We start from the raw sequence: 20,803 nt of genomic DNA on the forward strand, positions 1-20,803 counted from the left end.
TCACATAGTGTATTTAGCGAACGCGAAAACACTTCACCCTATCTCAAAACTCGAGGAATGTGCGGCCAACATGGTCGCAGGACCGTCTGAGTTTGTGATCAGATCGTCCACTCGGCTCTTCACCACAGGACCATGGTCGGTTCTGTCGACGATGCTGCAGAATAGGATTTTTTAAGGACTTATTTAAGGACGAAATATTAATCTGAATTTTCAGTAAATACTGAAAAATAAAATTGAATTCTCCATAAGAATAACATGGACAGGAAATGAATTATTCTGCAACAAATAGACAAGTAATATAGTAGACGGTAAAAATGCTAAGTCATTTGGTGAGCTCCTCCTTCATCTTACGAGCAAAGCTGCCAGTCTTTACTACTTTAGCTAACTACCCGAAATCTGAGACAATATCTTCCGATTCAAAGCAACACATAGTACCGACATGGGTCACCACATATAGTTAGCTGTCTGTGTGTTTTTCATGGCATTCGGAAGCACCCGTTCCGCATCTGATATGACTCCTCCTGGAATGCACAAAAAGTGCACACTGGTTTCCTTCCCTCCCTCGCAGCCATATTCCTTGCGGTTTTGTTTGAGACGCGCTAGTGAGAGGAAGTGTTGTGTACTCCGACTTCTAACTTTGTTAACGAGTTTTGTGTCACCAACGTTTGCTTTCAGTCTGTGTGCGATGTGTCTTCTGCATCTACTGTCTTATTAACTGTTCATTAGCTATTAATACCTTGGGTTAGTTTACAAAATGTCTGCCATGTTTTCAAGGAATAATACGCTACAATTGAATTGGGCGAGTTCCCTGGAAGTGCGTAAAAGATTTATCTATGTAGTAGGAATCACATGTGACCAACTTCACACTGCTTCTTATGACATGGAACAGTACAGCTACTGACGAAGCGCGGAGAAGGAATTGAATTTCGTCACTTTCATTTTCCACCCCTGACTTTGTTTATAAGATTGTTCGTGTCTTAAACTTATCGCCTGAAGTAGAAAATTGCTATATGGAACATGTTCTAAATATGGCGAAAAGTTAGAAATGACAGGAGGTCCAGCCAATATAAGTTGCAATTCTTTAGTGGCGTGTGGTCGGTGGAAATGTAGGTAAAAGTCCATATTCCGTCATATATGAAGGTTGTAAGATACAATGTGCCGTTTTCATTCTAAGGCCAAGTTTTAGCGTGCTTTATATGAAATAAAAGTGTCCACCTTTGTCAGAACTTTCCTAAACGGGTTTTCCTTTAATCAGAGAAAAACTCTTTGCAGCAACGGAAGAAACTCACCTTATCTGGCATCGTAACTGAAAATCAAGCTTCTGAGTTGAGCAAAAATCTGAAAGATTACGTAGCAAACATATTCATCTGCTAGCAACCGAAAACGTCGTAAGACATCTCTCAAAACCTGGCACTCAATGACAGCTAATAAGGAACGACGTACAAACTCCCAGTGACCTCGTGACACAGTGTTTCAACCAGTTACCGGAACGAAAACATGAATTTTGTGCCGTCATTTTCAGCACAAATTGTTTGCTCCCCGGTATCCAAACAAGCAGAAGTGAGCCACGCGAGTAAGGAAAACAAACAAGTCAAGAAATCTGATGGCAGTAAACAAAAATCCTCGCTTATCCGAGACCCGCGGTGACGTTGCAGTAAACAAGCACAGTGGTGACTAAGGAAAACGTATCAGATTGTGAATAATTACAAGACTGTTACGTCTATATTATCAAGTGATTCAGTGTGTTCTCGTGAAATAAAGCGATAAAAATATACGGTAAGCAGAACGTAGTAACCACACGAGAAGGGGTGTACACAGACAAAAGGAAAGTGAAAATGATGTAGATATAGAGCAGCTGAGGTAAAAGCCATCCCCGATGTATGCACTGAAGTGACAGACGAACAAAAAATGGTTCAAATGGCTCTGAGCACTATGGGACTTATCTTCTGAGGTCATCAGTCCCCTAAAACTTAGAACTACTTAAACCTAACTAACCTAAGGACATCACACACATCCATGCCCGAAGCAGGATTCGAACCTGCGACCGTAGCGGTCGCGCGGTTCCAGACTGAAGCGCCTTTAACCGCGTGACAGACGAACAGCAGGCACAAAACGTCCTCATCTTCATCTCTATAACGAAGCTTTATCAATAAACGTAGCCGTACGAAAGTATGACCCAACAACACGGTCACAGAAAACAAAAGAACCTGAATAAAATACTCACAGCAATAGACAGTGAAAGTCACGAAACCAACACTGCAAGCGGCACTGAACTGGAGTGCTCCGAGGACTTGAAAGAATGGAACAGAAAGCTAAACAAGAAAAACAAGCATTGTCGCAAGCATATATGATTCTTACACTAACGAATGAATCAAATCTGATTTAAAAACAGCTCCGAGGCAGCAGTTAATATATGAGTCTGAAGCAGACATTACTTTTTTACAAGACGTGACACAAATAAACCTCAGTATTCCTGGATTCTACGCACCCGTAAACTTCGCATTCGGAAAAAAAACAGAAAGAGAAAGAAAGAAAAACAGGCGCAGCTATCATTGTCTGAGAATGTGAGGACATCTCAATCAGAGATATTGAGGAATCAGAGTCCGAGAGAGGGATCTGGTCCAGAATTTACGAAGTCGTCTTTTATAAGTTTACGCCCTATCGCGCAATAGTGAAAGGGCAGAACAAGCTACCTTCTTTACAGATGCAATATTTTATCTTCTAGGATAAAACCTGCCTAACCTAATCTACTTATAGGAGGTGACTTTAACTGCGTACTTCATGCAAACGAACAGCAATCGAATAATAATTACTGTAAAGAATTACACAACCTTGTGAAGAAGTTACAGCTGACAAATGCATGGGAATTAAAATACCGCACACTTGCGAAACATACTTTCCTGATTTCGGCTTCGATCAGTCAAGTTGATAGAATGTACATAACCGAGAACATTCGTTAGTGAGTGCTCGCTACGGATGTCACCCCCTTCCATTTTCAGATCACTGTGCTTTATCTGTGACCTTAAACCAAAGCAAAAAGCCCGCAACAAGGTACAGAAGTCAACGGATGTCAGAAGTCTCCTATCTAGATGACAAACACTAAAGCGACGTTGTCGGATGAATATATACTAACTGTCTACGTTCACTCAACAATTTCAGGTCAAAAGTTCTCTGGCGAGTAGTCTTGTTAAAGTCGCTTAAAAAGAAAAACATGGAATTTTACTTCATCCTTAGACTGCTGTGCGAAGAAGCAAGCCTTACAAATGAGCACAGGCGACGCGTAAGAAGAATGAAAGCAAAAAAATAATGAAACAAAATAAAATCACTTATTTCTCCTCAGTTGAGACTTTTATTCTTATTGTTCGGTGTTGATTCACTTAAGTGTGTTAAAGTTGTAAGTATAATTTCAAGGAAAAGTGTTACCTAGGGCCGTGTGCATTATTTAGATATTCTGAACCGTATTCCATTTTCAAACAATTACTAATAACAACTGGAACTATCGTGGGAGGAATTTTTGGTCAGCTTCCCCGACAATTAGTAAGTGAAATTTATCTGCAACACTGCATCTGCATTTTTTTCAATTACATTAAAGAATTCCTATAGTTTTTCTACGGGCGACACAGCGATTACTCATTTCATAATGTCAAAGCAATCCCCCAAGCCGAGGTCGGCTTGGAGTGTACCTGATGGCCACAGAAAATACGTGTGGAGAGGTGACGGGATGTTGTGTATGACAATAAACGAGAATCTTACGTTTACCAGGTGGATCACGCGGTTGTTCAAACCTGTACTAAAGAAAGTCTCGAGTTATTCAGTAACCCCGTGTGGCATGTGATTCTTGCGTTGAAACTACCACTAGTCGGTACCCCGTGAGAAACTTGCTGCATCTGGCTGGTAAATGTTTTACAATAAAATATGCGGCCGCATCTGGGACGATTGTTACTTCCTCGACAACTGTTCGAGCATCTGCGGATGTTACTAACGCTAACAGAAACTCTTCATCAGTATGTATTGGCTGTCGAAAAGCATTCGCAACTATATCAAGAAAACAACTAGAGTAGCTACTTCACAAAATAAACCGAAGCTATTAAAAACAAAAGCTTTTGGATCACATTCCAATACTTACTGAGTGTAAAAAGTGGAATTTTGTAACAGTATCATTTTCCTAAACATAGGAGGATCTCGACGGACTTTCACATACAACACAGTTAGTAACGGTGCAGTTATTGTGGAAATATCTACATCTGTCCAACAACGAACTTACCAGTGGTAAACTGGTTGAGCGTGCAATAAACGCAAAGTGTAACGCAAAGTTCAACATCATGGATGGGTCAACGATTTTTATCAAAATCAAACTTCCGTTATATTCACTTTTAACTCATCGGTTCTTCCAGAATATATAAAGTTAATTCTAAGCACATAATGGATAGAACACTCATTCCGAGTTCGAGAAATTGTTACAGATGTTAAAAATACGGCTACGCTGTGTTGGATTGTCAAGAGCAAGAGATGTCTGGAAAGTGAAGAAGTTCTACATGCAAACCACGAACTCTGTGATCAGTGATGCAATAGTGTGCAAGGCATACGGAAAATGAAGAACTGCTGCGTGTGAACTGCGAAATTTATGCTCAGTGGTGGAACGGTGTGCGGACTGGTAATTTAGAAAATTCTTGGTAAGATCTTATGACAGCAAACTGCTGAGGTCGTTAGTGCCTAAGCTTACAGACTACTTAATCTAACTTAAACTAACTTACTCATACCTCCGACGGCGGGTGCCGCGCGAACCGTGACTGGACGCCCAAGACCACGCGGCTACCTCGGACTGGTCCGGTAAACAAATAGATAGACAGGAGACCTAATAGTCTTTCGTAACTTTTGAATGGTACTGTTCACAAAGTAAGTTTAGTAATGCTGATAGCGACATTAAGGGTTCGGTTCCACATATATTTTATGCATGCATGTAGTGATAACAATGATGTAAAGTTTACCCTGTAAGTTGAATACAGTAACTGGATATTGAGGTCAGGCAAACCGTGTTGGACTATGGTGCACTTTTTGTTACCTAAATATTAATCAAAGCCGGCAGGAGTGGCCGTGCGGTTCTAGGTGCTACAGTCTGGAGCCGAGCGACCGCTCCGGTCGCAGGTTCGAATCCTGCCTCGGTCTGGATGTGTGTGATGTCCTTAGGTTACTTAGGTTTAAGTAGTTCTAAGTTGTAAGCGACTGATAACTTCAGAAGTTAAGTCGCATAGTGCTCAGAGCCATTTGAACCATTTTTTATTAATCAAACTAGACACATGAGGAACAAGAGTAAGACTATGCTACATGTTCTGAAACCTGCTACGCTCTGCTACCACATTGCATCAAACTACAGCATCTTCTGGCACAATCAAAACAGTATCTGAAAGATGCTATAGATGCCGCATCTGCTGCACAACTAATAAAACCCAAAGTAAACATTCGCAGTTTTACATATGTAAATCGAAACGCCTTTTGCAACGGGAAGAAGTACTCGTGACAGGAAGCCGTGCTCTCCACCTCGTGAGGACCATTGACGAGCTGCTTCATTGAGAAGTAGCGGCTACAAGTTTAAGAAACACGAAACGACCGGGAGAGCGGTGAGCTGACACCATACCCCGCCATGCCACATCCAAATGACGCCTTAGACGTGGGATGATACATTAGTCAGTCGGTCCCTATTGGGCAAAACCTCTCAGCCTAGCTTTGCTTTGCCAGGTGCTGTTGACAGTTTGAAATGGGCATTTTTAGGTTTCCAGAAGACGTCACTGATTAGAGCGCTGATGTCTACTGAAAAAAATGTGATACTACAGGATTTGTAACCAAATTTGATTTGTGCAGAAAATTTTTTATAGTTACGAGTACAACTCAACGTGTATTCCTGATAGAGAAGTAATCCTGATTGTGTAATGGCTATTTTATTTGTGGGAATATTTTATCTGAATAAAATTGCAGTAAGATCTTTCCGCTGATGTATCGTGACGTCAGCGTCATGAAGCAATAGTGACAACAGCGTCGACCATAAATAAAGTGGGCTACGCTTTCAAATCAGAAACTGATTCCACATTCTACAACTACATACTTCTTCGTATTATGTACTCTAAACATTCTGTATGGGGTCTGTTTGTTCTATATCGTGTCTCCCTACCACTTTCGCGCAACAACGCTCTGAGCTTGTTTTTTAGGGAATTGACTAGTTTGATCCTGGGACCTGTTGCTGGTAAGGAGACGCCAGACCACACATGACATGTACTATTCAGAAGAGTTCAGTGAGACTAGCGATGATCTAACCAAATATATAATGAATTCAGCGTCAGCTCTACTGCACTCCCTGTAAAAGAATCTTAATACTAACTAAATTTAGTGGAAGGGGTTCAAGGCTTTCCTATTTTTAGTTAGCTGGTAAAATAACGTCGAAAAAGCAGTTAAGTTTACCATTGGAAATTTTATTCTACTCACAAAACATTGTTTATAAATTGCACTATTGATAAAAGGAAATGTTTTAATACAGGATGGTAAAAACCGACTGCGTTAAACAAAAATGTGAACGAATATTCCCTGAATGGGTTTCCAAGTTCTACAATGGATCGAAGGGTGACCTATGCCGTATGACATCTACAATATAGGTTTAAATTAAGTTTCACAAAAGAGAAAACTATCAAAATGGTCTACAGCGACCCTCAATTATCTTTAATCACTTATCGAACTTGTCGTAAATTACAGTGGCTGATGTGGCTTCTCAATAACTATATGACAGAAAAATCATCGCGTTTCAGATTTTTACTTCAAGTGGCAAATGTGAACACCATGAGCTTTAATTGACGATCGACACTAGTATTACGTAAAGGGGATGTAACAGATGAGACTTCTGCAGTTCTGAGTGAAGCCTTATGCGCTCAAAAATGCGGCATCACGTGCGTTCATTACCTTGTCGGTGTTTGTCAGGGGGCGGCGGGCAACACAGCTCCGCTCACGTCGCTATCTCGGAAGCAACTCTCTCCTAACTTCTCCTTACTACAATTTACCGAAATTGGTTTAAGAAAAACTATCTGGCTGTGTTTTCATCTGACCAATCAGGGTCTCAATGTTAACCTTAAGCTCTGCCTACAAAAATTCTGTCTATCCAATGAGAAACGTTATACTTTTCGTGGTGGGGCAATGTTTTTAAAGTCTGCAACGTAACAGAGACGCGAAAAAGTCTCACGCTAAAACTTGCAGCTGGTGTGGTCCTTTTTGCGTTATCGTAAGATCTATACTGTTCTTCTGGAGGGCTCTATCTTTTAACATGTGCTGGGGGGTGGTCCTGATGTAACACAGACACGAAAAAGTCTCACGCTAAAACTTGCGGGTGGTGTAGCCCTTTTTGTGTTATCGTAAGATCTATACTGTTCTTCTGGAGGGCTCTAGCTTTTAACATGGGCTGGGGGGTGGTCCTAACGTAACAGAGACGTGAAAAAGTCTCACGCTAAAAACTTGCGGGTGGTGTGGTCGTAGCGGTTAGCTGGCGACGTGGGTCTCCGTCCTTTATCATAGGGCCTTCTCGCTTAACACGGTTCTGGTCTCGGCTTCTGTTCTCGTTTCTCCCCTCGCAACTTCGTCTGTCTCACAGTGGGAAGGTATGACATGCATTTAGGCATTCTTGTGTTAGTCTGTGGTATTCCATTTGCTCACTCGTTACTCGTATTACTTTGGTTAATTAAATGTCACGATTTATTCGGAGCTATGTGACATACAACTGGATTTGCTTATCATGTCAGGGTTTTCATGGAAGGTGTTAGATTTGCCTGACACCTTACAGTACTGCTCTTGGACTTCGGTTACATTTATTTACTAGACTTTTCGCCACGGCTTCACCAGCTTATGCTTCTTGTATATTGAACACACTAACTCCTCCCCGTCATTTGTCCACCTCTTCCTCCCTCTGTCTGTCCACCTCATCCTCACTCTCTCTCATTCTATATCTCTTCTCCCTCTCTCTTAGTTCATTTCCACCACACCCTCTCTCTAACATACCTTCGTCCCTCCGCCCTCTGACCATATCCTTCTCTCCCCTTTTCTTTCCCTCTTCACCCTCCCGTCTTCCTTTTCCAAATGCTCACAATCCTTCTACACATTACACCTGCCTCATGCATCTCCTCCTCCTCCTCCACCCCTCCTTCAGTTCATTTCCTCCTCTGCTTGTTCTGACCATCCCCTCTCCCAGCCATCTCAACTTGTTCCCACCATATTAATTGGCTTGTACTGCCATGCAGTACAATAAATCAGGGTGATACTACTCCCACAGCACACCAGTCATGCAATGCAGGCTACACATCTGGGATCGAAAATCATTTATTTGTCCCTGAGGTACACGCCATACAAAGTAGGTTGATAAAGCAGGCCAATGCTACTCCTTCACAACTCAACAGCATACAGGGCGCCCTACATGCTGAGGACCAAAATACCATATCTTGTTCCTGAAATGTAAGCTACCCTGAAATGGAGGGTAGGTAGATACTGTTTCTACAAAGTAATCCTGGCTTGCAGTACACCCTTTACGTCTGGGGATGGAAATAACACGTCATTGCCCATATCTATGTGCCTATTGCAGCTAGGAGATTATAAACTCCACAGTGCTGATACGTGTGAGGTCTGCTGTTTCTATGAGAAATCCGGTTGAAATCGATCCAGAGGACTGGCAGTATGTCCTTGGTGCACGCATGTTCACACGTACACAGTGCATTACATATATAGCAGATTTTCATCCACCTTTCATTCCCTGGTCTGAAGAAGTGGATGGGCTGTTGTGGAACAAGCGTTATTTTATTCTACTAAATACCTCCATCTGGGAGTAAAGCAGAGGGTTAGAGCACTGCATCCGCATGGTGAAACAACATAACAAGCACTCATCTCCCCTCACTCGCTTCACACTTACTGCAGAACCCAGCAGTCGCCAGTTTTTGCACGTGCCATCACGCAAATGCGCATTCATTTAGTGGTTTGCCAGGTGGCTACGGAAACATGGGATATATATACAGCTTCGTCACAACGTAACGGCTCTACTGTGCCCTGCATGCTTTGGAACGCATTACACTGATTTAGGTGTGGAACAGTAAACTTGCGTGAATGAATAGCTGATGAAGTCATGCTCCCAGTCAGTCTGCAGCTAAAACTGCACTGATATTGAGACGCATTTTTGACAGAAAAATTTAAAAGTAGCTCTGTTTAGGAGCGTTGCATTTTATTATAATTGCTAATTTTGTTTACAATTATTGAAAAACAGAAAAACATCAGTTAAGATACACTGTGGGCTGCTTGTGGTGTGTAGATCGAGAAAATGAACTAAAACAACCAGTTACAGCTACTATCAACTGCAGTTAATGGAAAAAGGAAGCAAGCGCTAGTTGTAGGGGTAAGCATAGATGGATATTATTCCAAAAAAATTCTATATAGATAATTATCGGGAAAAGTAGATCATTCTCCGCGAATAAATTACTCGTATCCACAATAAAGAATAAGGTAGAATGTCACCGCATTTTCTTAGCTTATTTTAAGTAATTATCCTGTAACTCGTGTTTGTTTCCTTTGTTCAGTATAGTTTTCGTGAGATAAATACCTTACAAATGGTTTTTCAGATACGTGCCGTGGTTCTTCAGTGGTTACGTTACTGAGTACGTACATGGGGAGTTATAGTAAATAATTTTGGTGGCAAATGGACTATTATAATCTCTATAGGGAAACAGACGATACGTTAAAGTTGATCTTGCTTTGTCACGTTTTGGTGTCTTTACTTTTTAGCGTTGATTAGAGCTTGAGCAGATGGGATTATTTCATTACTTAATAGTAACCACATCGGTATACACAGTGATAACTGTCCTCTGGTGACTTTCACTGTAGAGAAGACGAAGAAGTTTAGCGATTCCTCGAGGCTGTAAAAGAGTGTAAGTGAAAACGGATTAATTCGTGGTTTGCTTGGACTGTTTCAAAATGGCGGCTTCAGTGGTGTGTAAAAATTAAACGAGGGTAGTTATCATCCTATGCAAGAACTTGCAGTCTTTAACTGTCCTGTTTCAAGGCCATAACATGAAACAAATAATAGTTTTCTCTAGTTCAGCTCATCAGAGAAGCCCTCTGCCACCTGCATACCGATCTGAAGCGAAACAATTTTGTTCCTACATCGTAAAACTGACCATAATTATGAAGTACACCACTAGGAGATAACCCATTCGTACCTCTCTCACTAATTTAAATTCGTTTTGTGTGGTACGATTCTATCGAGAATCTTCAAATTGCGCACATACTGATTTCCAAAATTATTAACTGATTTCTGTTTCACTAAGCAGTCAACAGGTTTTCTATCCCCATCAGTAAACGCAAGTCACACAGGAGGTTTTTACACTGACGATCATCACAGGATGTAAATATATACATATTTATCGTACAATTATATCGATATATACAAAGCAAAAATAGTATTGTAACACAGGTGTTTCTTTGTTTCATGAAATACGCTATCGAGTGCATGACGTCGAGCAAACTACAGTAATAAGGAAACATTCTCCAAAATTTTGAAACAGTAAAACCAGAGCAAAGAAATCTGGAAAAATGCCGATTCTGAAATATTTTCACGAATGCAGCAAAATAGCACATTAGGTACAGAACATCAGACGGTGAGCAATACTAGTTCCGAGGTAACAAACCATTCACCTGACCGTTTTGTGCAACTACATCACAGAACAGAAGCTTTATTCAATCAAAAACTTGATAAAAACAATCAGAAACTTAATAAAAGGTTTTACAAAAATATTCAAACTATTGGCAACACTTAAGCAAGGTTAGAGGCTTTGACTAACGATATTAGTAATCTTACTCAGATGTAGAACACTTTGAAAACAGACGTTGGAAATCACGTCACTGAATTGGTACGTGGTCACTTGGAAGGAATAACTCATGACATTTCAACACAGAAAATTACTGTAAATATATGTCAGACTGAAAAACTGACAAATGATATTGATACAATGCGGTTAGAACACACAACATTACAGACAACAAATCAACACGTAGTCAGGCAAATAGATGACAAAGCAAACAAACATGAAAAAATAAGTTGATCGTTTTTTACGAGAGAAAGAGTCTTCAATTGATAGATACAGCTACATAAATCAGTTGAGCAAACGATTACCGAGTGTACAGAGAGCAGAATACATAAGTATAACAGATACAAAATGAGTTAGGTCAAATATAAGGAGCAATTACACAGGACCTACCTAAGAGGATCATGTAAAAACATAACCAGAAACACAACTGGAGAAATTAGAAAAAGAATCGAATAACATTAACGAACAAGCAAGGAATGTTAGTATACAGCTAAGAGTACTGACTAATGTCATAGTCTAGTTTCTCATGCACAAAAATGAAATGGCTCCAAGCACTATGGGATTTAACATCTTAAGTCATCAGTCCCCTAGACTTGGAAGTGCTTAAACCTAACTAATCTAAGGACATCACACACATCCATGCCCGAGACAGGATTCGAACGTGCGACCGCAGCATCAGCGCGGTTCCGGATTGAAGAGCCTAGAATCGCTCGGTCACAGCGGCCGGCCACTCATGCACATGTATGTAGCAGCTCGCACAAACACAGAACCGCAAAACGCTGTTACACAGAATCAGGTGGTAGACACCTCAGTTTCATTAGCTATACTAGAGGAAAGTTTTCTAAAAAGCGACAATTCCAGGTTTTCATCCCAGAAAAGAAATTTGTTCATCCAGATATTTACGTAAAATCCTTTAGGAGCGTGTTGCTTACAGCTCGGTCTGAACAACAAAAAATCCATTATGTATTAGGTTTTACACAAGGTGACGCCGTGCTTTGGGTATCCGAGATGGCAGAAAGCTGACACACATTAGCACTACTAGAAATCGCATTTCTTGCGAAATATTGGTCGCGCTGTATGCAAAAACGTCCAGGGGTCGCTAAGAAAATATTTCGAGAAGTACATAATTAGACTCGTGTCTGGAATGAACCCGTGGGTTATAGTGATGTTCTACACACTTTGAAAGGAAAACTTCCATTTCACATTAGAAAAAAGCTGGTACAGGTCGCACAAACAGACTTGGAATACATTTTGTCAGTCCTCCATTCTGCTGACCTTATATAGGAAGATATGTGAAGGCAGTAATAAAAATAAAAACCATAATGGGTATCGCAAAGGTGCAGGTGGAATACAGGCTACGCCTACCCGGCCGCAGTATAGCGGCAACAATCACTTCCGATCACCTGACGCGCGTCCCGCGTTTGTTGACGCACAGCAGGCAGCATCGTTGTCATCGCTTGGTCCGGCCAGCGGCAGCTCTCCGAATCATAAATGGAGTCGCAGGACTGAAGAGAGTTATTCCAACTATTTAATCAGTACAGTAATTCATTAATTTTTCTAAGGGAACGTTTCAAACCTAGTAGGAGAATAACAAAGGGTATAAACTTAGATCTAAAGGCATATATATGTGGACATGTCACTAACTAAAAAGAAATGTGGAAAGATAAGTTCAGTAATCTTCTCTATTCCAGATTTGTCTATTTCAACATTTTTTGTTATTATTAATGTTACAGTAAAATTTGAAACTATCAATTAGTAATTACCGCGAAGTTGCTCTCTAGGTCTCGTGGATATGAAATTCTCCCCCTACCCCCCCTCCCACAATAAACTTCCAGTGAAAACAGTATTTCACATTTCAAATTTCAGCCGGTTCCGAGAGCTTGACGGTGCTCCGAAATTTTGATGCGCAGGTAAGCAAGCAATTAAGCAAAGTGAATTTACGATGACGAAAATGCGTACTGTAACTTCCCAAGTGTACTTTCCGGACGACCCTCGTGTACACATGGTTCTCGTTTCTGTATGGTGGAAGCAAAAGGGAGTCTCGTGTCATCCACTTTTGCTTACGTCCAGAATAATGGTGAGAGGGAGCAGTACCTCAAATAACCGTTTTGTAAATAATAAATTGTAAATGAATCAACATGACGTCCAAAAACGAGTAACGACTGTGCATGAGAGAGGGCGGTATGTGGGAAGATTGCCCGGTTTCTATTCCCGGCGGGGTCAGGGATTTTCTCTGCCTCGTGATGACTGGTTGTTTTGTGCTGTCCTTAGGTTAGTTAGGTTTAAGTAGTTCTAAGTTCTAGGAGACTGATGACCATAGATGTCAAGTCCCATAGTGCTCAGAGCCATTTGAACCACTTTTTGGGAAGATTGTTATGACGCTCAATGAAAAAGTGATTATAAACTGAGTGACTACATTCGGGTAGTGAAAATGTAGTGAAGTGAAAACGATGATTTAAGGAGGTTTTGTTACCGTTGTGGAGTAAACGTTGTTCCGGACTTGCAACAGTGGACAGTAAAAGTAAATAAAGGCAACATGGCGCATGCTAATAAACATTAAGCTGTGTTACTTTGCGGGATCTAGTACTGAGGAAGGGACTCTCGGCATCTTCAAGAACTTTGCTACTCTTCTCTGAGTGTGGTGGAGTCCGGTGCTCGTAAAAGCATGATGAAAGAAAGCGGTCGGTAACCCACGGTTGTAACACGCGTACGGTTGTAAAGTATGCCGCACCGCTCAACTTTGGTGGATAAGAAGACCAGTTGCTGCGCCATGGTACCGTACTGATTGTTGCGTATGCACTCATGCACGCGCCAGCGCCCTTCCCATCCAACAGACTTAAGAGACAATTTTAATTTAAAAATGAAAAGCGAACTTCACAGAGACACTCACGCAAGTGCATATGTAGGGAAGTTCCATAGAATAGAATAAATGTATCCTCACTAGAACCTACTAGAGACCGGATTATTGTGTGACCGCGTGGTTCTAGGCGCTTCAGTCCGGAACCGCTCTGCTGCTACGGTCGCAGACTCGAATCCTGCCTCGGGCATCGATGTGTATGATGTCCTTAGATTGGTTAGGTTTAGGTAGTTTTAAGTCTAGGGGACTGATGACCTCAGATGTTAAGTCCCATAGTGCTTAGAGCCATTTTTGATCCGGATTTTCGTGTTGCATATGCATTTGCGTACTTGAGTCCTTTTCAGCGGTTATTACATATTTTAACTAAAAACTAGTGACGATGCATAGTTTCGCTCTATGTTTACAATATTTTAAAAATTTTTTGGCGGGCAGTTTCCAGCTAGATCTAATTTCGATGTCTGACAAATTGACTGCGACCTGGAACTGCATGGAATCGCTAACAGAGGTACCATTGCCTAGAGAATTCTATACAGAAGAGGAACAGGCAGACAGAGTTAACGCTACTGCGCTCGCACCCCTGGTTAATCCCCTACGCTATCTTACCGTACGCGTCGGCAACAGTTAAATTAAACTATGCAACAGAGAGAGGTGAATGCCCCTCCTTACAATATTTTGAACAGTACATCGATGACAAAGTTTTGGAGTTAATAACTGAAAAATCGAATCACATACACTTCTTAAAGAAAGGCCATCCTCTTAAGTTAAACCTGAAAGAACTTCAAGTTTCGTTGGCATTAGTATGGTAATGAGTTGCTTTCAGCATTCCCACGTAAGATGGCGTGTTCCAGTAACTGGCGACAACATGTGACGCACAAGATTTTTCACACTACCAACATCTCACAAAATGGTGTTTGATGAAACTCTTCCAGAGAATGTACGTACAACAGATCGCCTTTGGCAACTACGACCACTTATTGTCAACATCAGGAATGGATGTCCAATATAAACCAGGGACAAATGTGGATGTATAGATGGTGCCTTCGGGTGTGTGCAGTCTCAAACAACATGTTTTGAACAAACCAGATCTGGTAGGCCTGAAAGAATTTATTTTAGCCACTCCAAATGGGGTTGTCCTACGTTTTATTTTCTACCAAGAAAGTGCGTCCCAGAATTAACAGCTTCTGGGTTTTCATTGGGAGAGTCTTCTGTAGTCAAACTTCATGAAAATCTTAAACCTGGTCACAGTATTTACCACGCTAGCGACTTAACACATGAGAAACTAGTCAGTTACCTTTTTAATCGAGTACTTCTATCTACTGGGGAAATAAACAATCTTAGTGTTCCAAAAGACGCAGGATAGAAACGTAATAAAGAAATGAGAAAAGGAGGAAGAGGTTTCTGTGATTTTTTGGTTGGACGAGAAAATTTGCATTTTGAGGTGGCTGGATAGAAAAAGCGTAACCGCGACGTCATCAGTTCATGGGTTTGGACCCATAGATTCTTGCGAAAGATATAATAAAAAAGAAAAGTCCGTTCCCGGTCAGCTTACGTGGGGACCTAGCTCTCAATTGAGTAAGAGCTAGGCATAACTCTGCGTTATGCTGGGGGCTCCTCAACCACGACAAGGCGCGTGTCAATGGCTGATAGGGAAATTCCTGTAGATATGCTGGACAGGTGTGAATAAGGCATAGCCAAATAAGCACCCGCGGGTCAACTGAGGAAATGAGAAAAATGGCCAACGGTCTCGATGGCAGAAGAGGGGAAACCCCTATGGCAGAGAGGGCGGATGAACTTGAAAGGTATGTGCTGAGATTCGATCAGGATAGAGCCAGTGAAAAATGTCGATAGTTCCCAACCGCAAGGTTGGACGAGTAGTACATCTTCGAGTAGTAAGAACTTTGACAGCTAAGAGAGCTAGGTGCATGCGGTAAAAGTTTGAGTAGTGGTGAGGAGATGCGCACAGACAGCAGACGTGTTCCGAGTCGGAGCTAGATGCCTGCAGGAGGCAGCCGGGTCGTGACAGCATCAAAGTAAGAATTGGCGCTACGCACCTAATAAGCTACATATTGAGCAAAACTCGGCACATACCTGGGGAAACTAGAAAGAATAATTAATAAAATAGGTTTTTTTTGGTTAAATAATGTCTAAAAGCTAGATAGACATCCTGTTGTTGATGCAATAAGCGTTTTGTGAAACTTTCTCGTAAATCCATGCTATAGAAGTTTTTTTTTTAGTTTTTCACATATTGCCTTAAGAGATTGAACAATATACATTTTTTAGATAAAATTAGAGTTTCATCTCACACTTTATGTCGTTCTCCGCATCCTGTGCTTGCATTGAACCAAAAGGTACATTAAAGTAAAGTTCCCATGAGTAAAGCTAATAATTTCATTTACCAGAGTAAAATAATCTATATGCCATTACACTGTTGGCAAATTATTCACATCAGGACAGAATTTTTATTAAGTAACAAACAGGGCCACAATGAGTAAAGTTATCTAGAATGACAATTCTATGCCATTGCACTACGGCTGAGTTCAATATATGTTTTATTATCGGTTAGACGGGAAGGAGTGCACGAGCTAAGTCCACAGACGCAGTCAGATGCAGATTGGTGACTTTCATTTATTTTTACCACAAAAGTTTCATGCAGTCAAATGTGTATTTTGGGTATTAATTTTCCAACAATATTTTCATGCAGTCAGATAAAGTTCAGTTCAGTTAAATACGCAGTCAGATGCAAGTTTTATTAAAGACTAAAGCAATCACATGCAGATCAGTCTAGTTTAAATAGAGAATTTTTATTAACAACACTCTCAGACTGACTTAAATCCACTCTGCGTCTGATGTGGAACAAGCGGCAAAGTGGTAAGTGTCTGATCACCAGAGATGCAGCTGGAAATGTATGTTCTGGAACTATCCACTCCAGTCCTACGAAACAGGACTACAGTCCAAATGTTGATGATCGAGTACTATGAGGCACGACAGGAAACAAATTTGTACCCCATGTGGTAACCAATCCACTGCTGCCATCAACAGCACAACCAGACTATCGGATTCCCGGAACTGTAGGGGAATCTTACAAAATTCTATCCTAGTGCCGTCTCGATAGAGCACAACAACAACTAGAACCAAAAATTGGAGAATATCAGGCAGGATTCAGACCAGGCCGTTCATGTCCAGTGAAAATTCTGAACTTAAAACTAATCTTAAAACATCAGAGAATAGGTGGCAAAGAAGTAGTTTGCATATTTGTTGACTTTCAAAAAGCCTATGATTCAGGTGAACGTCAATCATTATTCCAAATACACTAATGGCCATTAAAATTGCTACACCAAGAAGAAATGCAGACGATCAACTGGTATTCATTGGACAAATATGTTATACTAGAACTGACATGTGATAACATTTTCACGCAATTTGGGTGCATATACCCTGAGAAATCAGTACCCAGAAAAATGACCTCTGGCCGTAATAACGGCATTTATACGTCTGGACATTGAGTCAAACAGAACTTGGATGGCGTGTACACGTACAGCTGCCCATGCAGCTTCAACACGATACCACAGTTCATCAAGAGTAGTGACTGGCGTATTGTGACGAGCCAGTTGCTCGGCCACCATTGACAAGACGTTTTCAGTTGGTGAGAGATCTGGAGAATGTGCTGGCCAGGGCAACAATCGAACAATTTCTGTATCCAGAAAGGCCCATACAGGACCTGCAACACACAGTCGTGCATTATCTGGCTAAAATGTAGTGTTTCGCGGGGATCGAATGAAGGGTAGAGCCACGGGTCGTAACACATCTGAGATGTAACATGTCACTGTTCAATGTGCCGTCAATACGAACAAGAGGTGACCGAGAAGTGTAACCAATGGCACCCTATACCAACATGCTGGGTGATACGCCAGTATGGCAATGACGAATACACGCTTCCAATGTGCGTTCACTTCGATGTCGCCAAACATGGATGCGACCATCATGATGCTGTAAACAGAACCTGGATTCAACAGAAAAAATAACGTTTTGGCATCCGTGCACCCAGTTTCGTCGTTGAAAACACTTGCAATCATAGAACAGACATTGATAGACACAAAATCTAAAGTCAAATTTATGGGGGAATCTCTGAACCTTTTCTGATCAAAACAGGAGTAAGACAAGGAGATGCACTCTCTCCACTACTGTTCAGCTGCTTCCTTTGAAAGGGATAAAAAATGGTGGGAACTGAAATCAACCCTCAAGATTGACCAACCAGTTACTCTCGGCAGAGGGAAATTAACAGTAGATTGGTTAGCATTTGCAGACGATCTAGCCATCTTAACTCGCGATGTTTCAACAGCCAATAAACAGATTGAACTCCTGAAAGAAACTGCGGAAAAAGTTGGCCTGCAAGTATCTGTTGAAAAGACAGAATATATGACTTGCAACAAACAAGCACCAACATTCATGAAGACAAAATATGGCAAAATTAAACGAGTCCCACAGTTTCTATATCTCGGTGAAACGATTCAGGAAAATGGAATAGAAACGAAAGCCAATGAAGTTAGAAGCCAAAAGATGGGCACTGCTTATCGACTCACTCAAAAATCTACAATAAAAAACGTGTCTCCAAGCACACAAAACTACGACATCACAATGCCATCATAAAACCAGAATGCCTACATGGATCAGAAACACTAATTTTAAACAGGCCGAGACACAGAAAACATTCAGAAAAAGGAACGGAAGATCATAAGAAAAATTTTAGTCCCAAAACTTGTAGATTCACAGTATCGGCTCAGAGGCAAACATGAAATCAAACCATACCCTAATATTCACAATGACATCAGAAAACGCAGATTAAGATTCCATGGACCCATCAAAATAATGAATGCGGACAGACTTACAAAGCAAATAGTTAAATTCTGTGAAAACAGGAGTAAATCTAAAACAGACTGAATGAAATGAATTGGCGAAATCAAAGCAGATCTGAAACTAGCAGGAATTACACCAGAGGATATCCAAAACAGGGAAATCTTCAGATCCAAAATTCACAAGTGGCAAGCTGACCAAGAGGAGAAACCAAAGAAGAAGAATGGAACAACGTGGTCTCAAGAAAGAAAAGAAGCCCACCTTAAAAGAATGAAACAATTATGGACACAAAAAAAGACACATGCACGCCACTAAGTACTTTGGTAGTCCTAATGGGCTAATTCGCAAATATGTATAAAAAAGAAAATAAGAATTCAAATAAAAACGACCAGCTGTTGTCAAAGAATATAACAGAAACATAGGCGGAGAAGACCTTGCTGTCAGAATAATGCCTTATTGACCCATGCGAGTGAGAACTAATATATGGACATTTAGGACCATTTTCCATCCTCTAGTTCTAAATGTGGCCAATTCATCGCTGAAACGTCGGCACGAAGTTCTTTGCTTAAGAAGATTTTCAAGATGAGAGAAATACAAGCTTTCTTTGGGAGAAATGCTTATCTACATTAATGAAGAAAACTCCCTTGACCAAATGTAGATCCGGAAAATGAAAATGGCCTTCAAGAACCATCAGCCAAAAAGAGACTATTGCAATTCCGATGATATGTTAGAGCAAAAGGAGAAGCATTGTTGATCATATGCCACAAATAGCTGACATAAAGCTCTCCAAAAAATGTAGGAAACCAGGCTTCAAAGGAAAAACCAGAACTTCACGCCAAAGGGGGGAAGTTTTCAAGTGTTTGGTTATGAATCGAAACTGTTTTGCCGAATTCCATCGGCATAATTAGGTATTATCTGAAAAAAAAGCAGTTGCAGTTCCAATTGCTTGTATTGTAATGATTTGTTTCTATGGCAATACCTGTTCCTGTAATGTTTCTGTAATTTTGATTAACTTAGATTTTAGTGTGGAATATTTTAAGAAAAATATGACTTTTATGTTCGTGTGTCTGTGTCCGTGTTGTAGAAATGTAACTATCAGCATTCCTGATCATAAACAATAAATTTAGTACATAAAGATTTTTAAAATATAATTTAATATTTTACTAGCAGATAAACAATCCTTAAGACCTGAAATCCAGTACATTGTTCAACTTGTTCCGGAAAAAATAATATTGAAAAAAGTTTCGAGTTTTTATATGTACATTAGGTATATTTGTTTACATTAAGAGAGTACTTGAAATAAAATTAGAGAAAAATATCTCTGGCCCTCAAGAGGCTATAACGATCTCTTCAGGAAAGCGCAGTTTTTCATCTGGACTACCATCACACGGAAAAATAAAGATTGTTTTGCTTTGCCTTGATTAGCCGTCATAGATTCTTTAAAAACCCCAGAGGACAAAAGCTATCGAAATCATTAGCGTGAGATGTTTCCGTATACGAAGAGTGCTTCGAGCAGCGGATATCGACGTACGTAAGCCCATCGAAAGTAACAATTTCTAGGCTTTCGGTTTCATTTCACAGACAGCGAACACGCTTGGAATTAATTTATGTTGAGAACCAAACAGAAAGCGGTGATCCTGCACCGAACCTTTGTACTCTAAGTGCATGAACAACAGTGCCTGTCTGCTGCTGTTAGTCCAATGGGAAAACGCGCTTTATCATACTGGAACAAGGAAGTAATTTTATCTGGACAGACAAGTGGACCGACTGTCTCCAGGCACGTTTCTGAAGACACACAGGAATGCTGGTCTTGGTGTGCAGTATGATGTTCAGCTTTTCGGCGGCTGAGCTTTACGGGAACCATCACACCGTGCGCTTTTGCCTCCCAGGTGTTACTTTTCCTGAAGAACAAGCGAATGTGTGTGCCATTTGTAGATGTACTGAATCTGGGGTCTAGGAGCTTCACGTGCAGGTCAAATGGCACATGCCAGGTGCGAACAACTTCACACAGACGGCTTGCGTCGGCAGAAGTGCCAATCATAGCTATGTCTAACACATGTCTTAAACAGAGGTGATCGGTGCTCTTCCAATCGCGCTCATCCGCGTCATAGTGTCAATAATTTAGCTGTTTCTGGATTATGAGAGCAAAATTATTCCTTCATAGTTTAATGAAATACCCTCTCCTTTTGTGAGTAGGCCATCAGTATTTGTTTCCTTT

The sequence above is a fragment of the Schistocerca americana genome, chromosome 7, assembly GCF_021461395.2.
Source record: "Schistocerca americana isolate TAMUIC-IGC-003095 chromosome 7, iqSchAmer2.1, whole genome shotgun sequence".
In the NCBI taxonomy this organism is placed as follows: domain Eukaryota; kingdom Metazoa; phylum Arthropoda; class Insecta; order Orthoptera; family Acrididae; genus Schistocerca; species Schistocerca americana.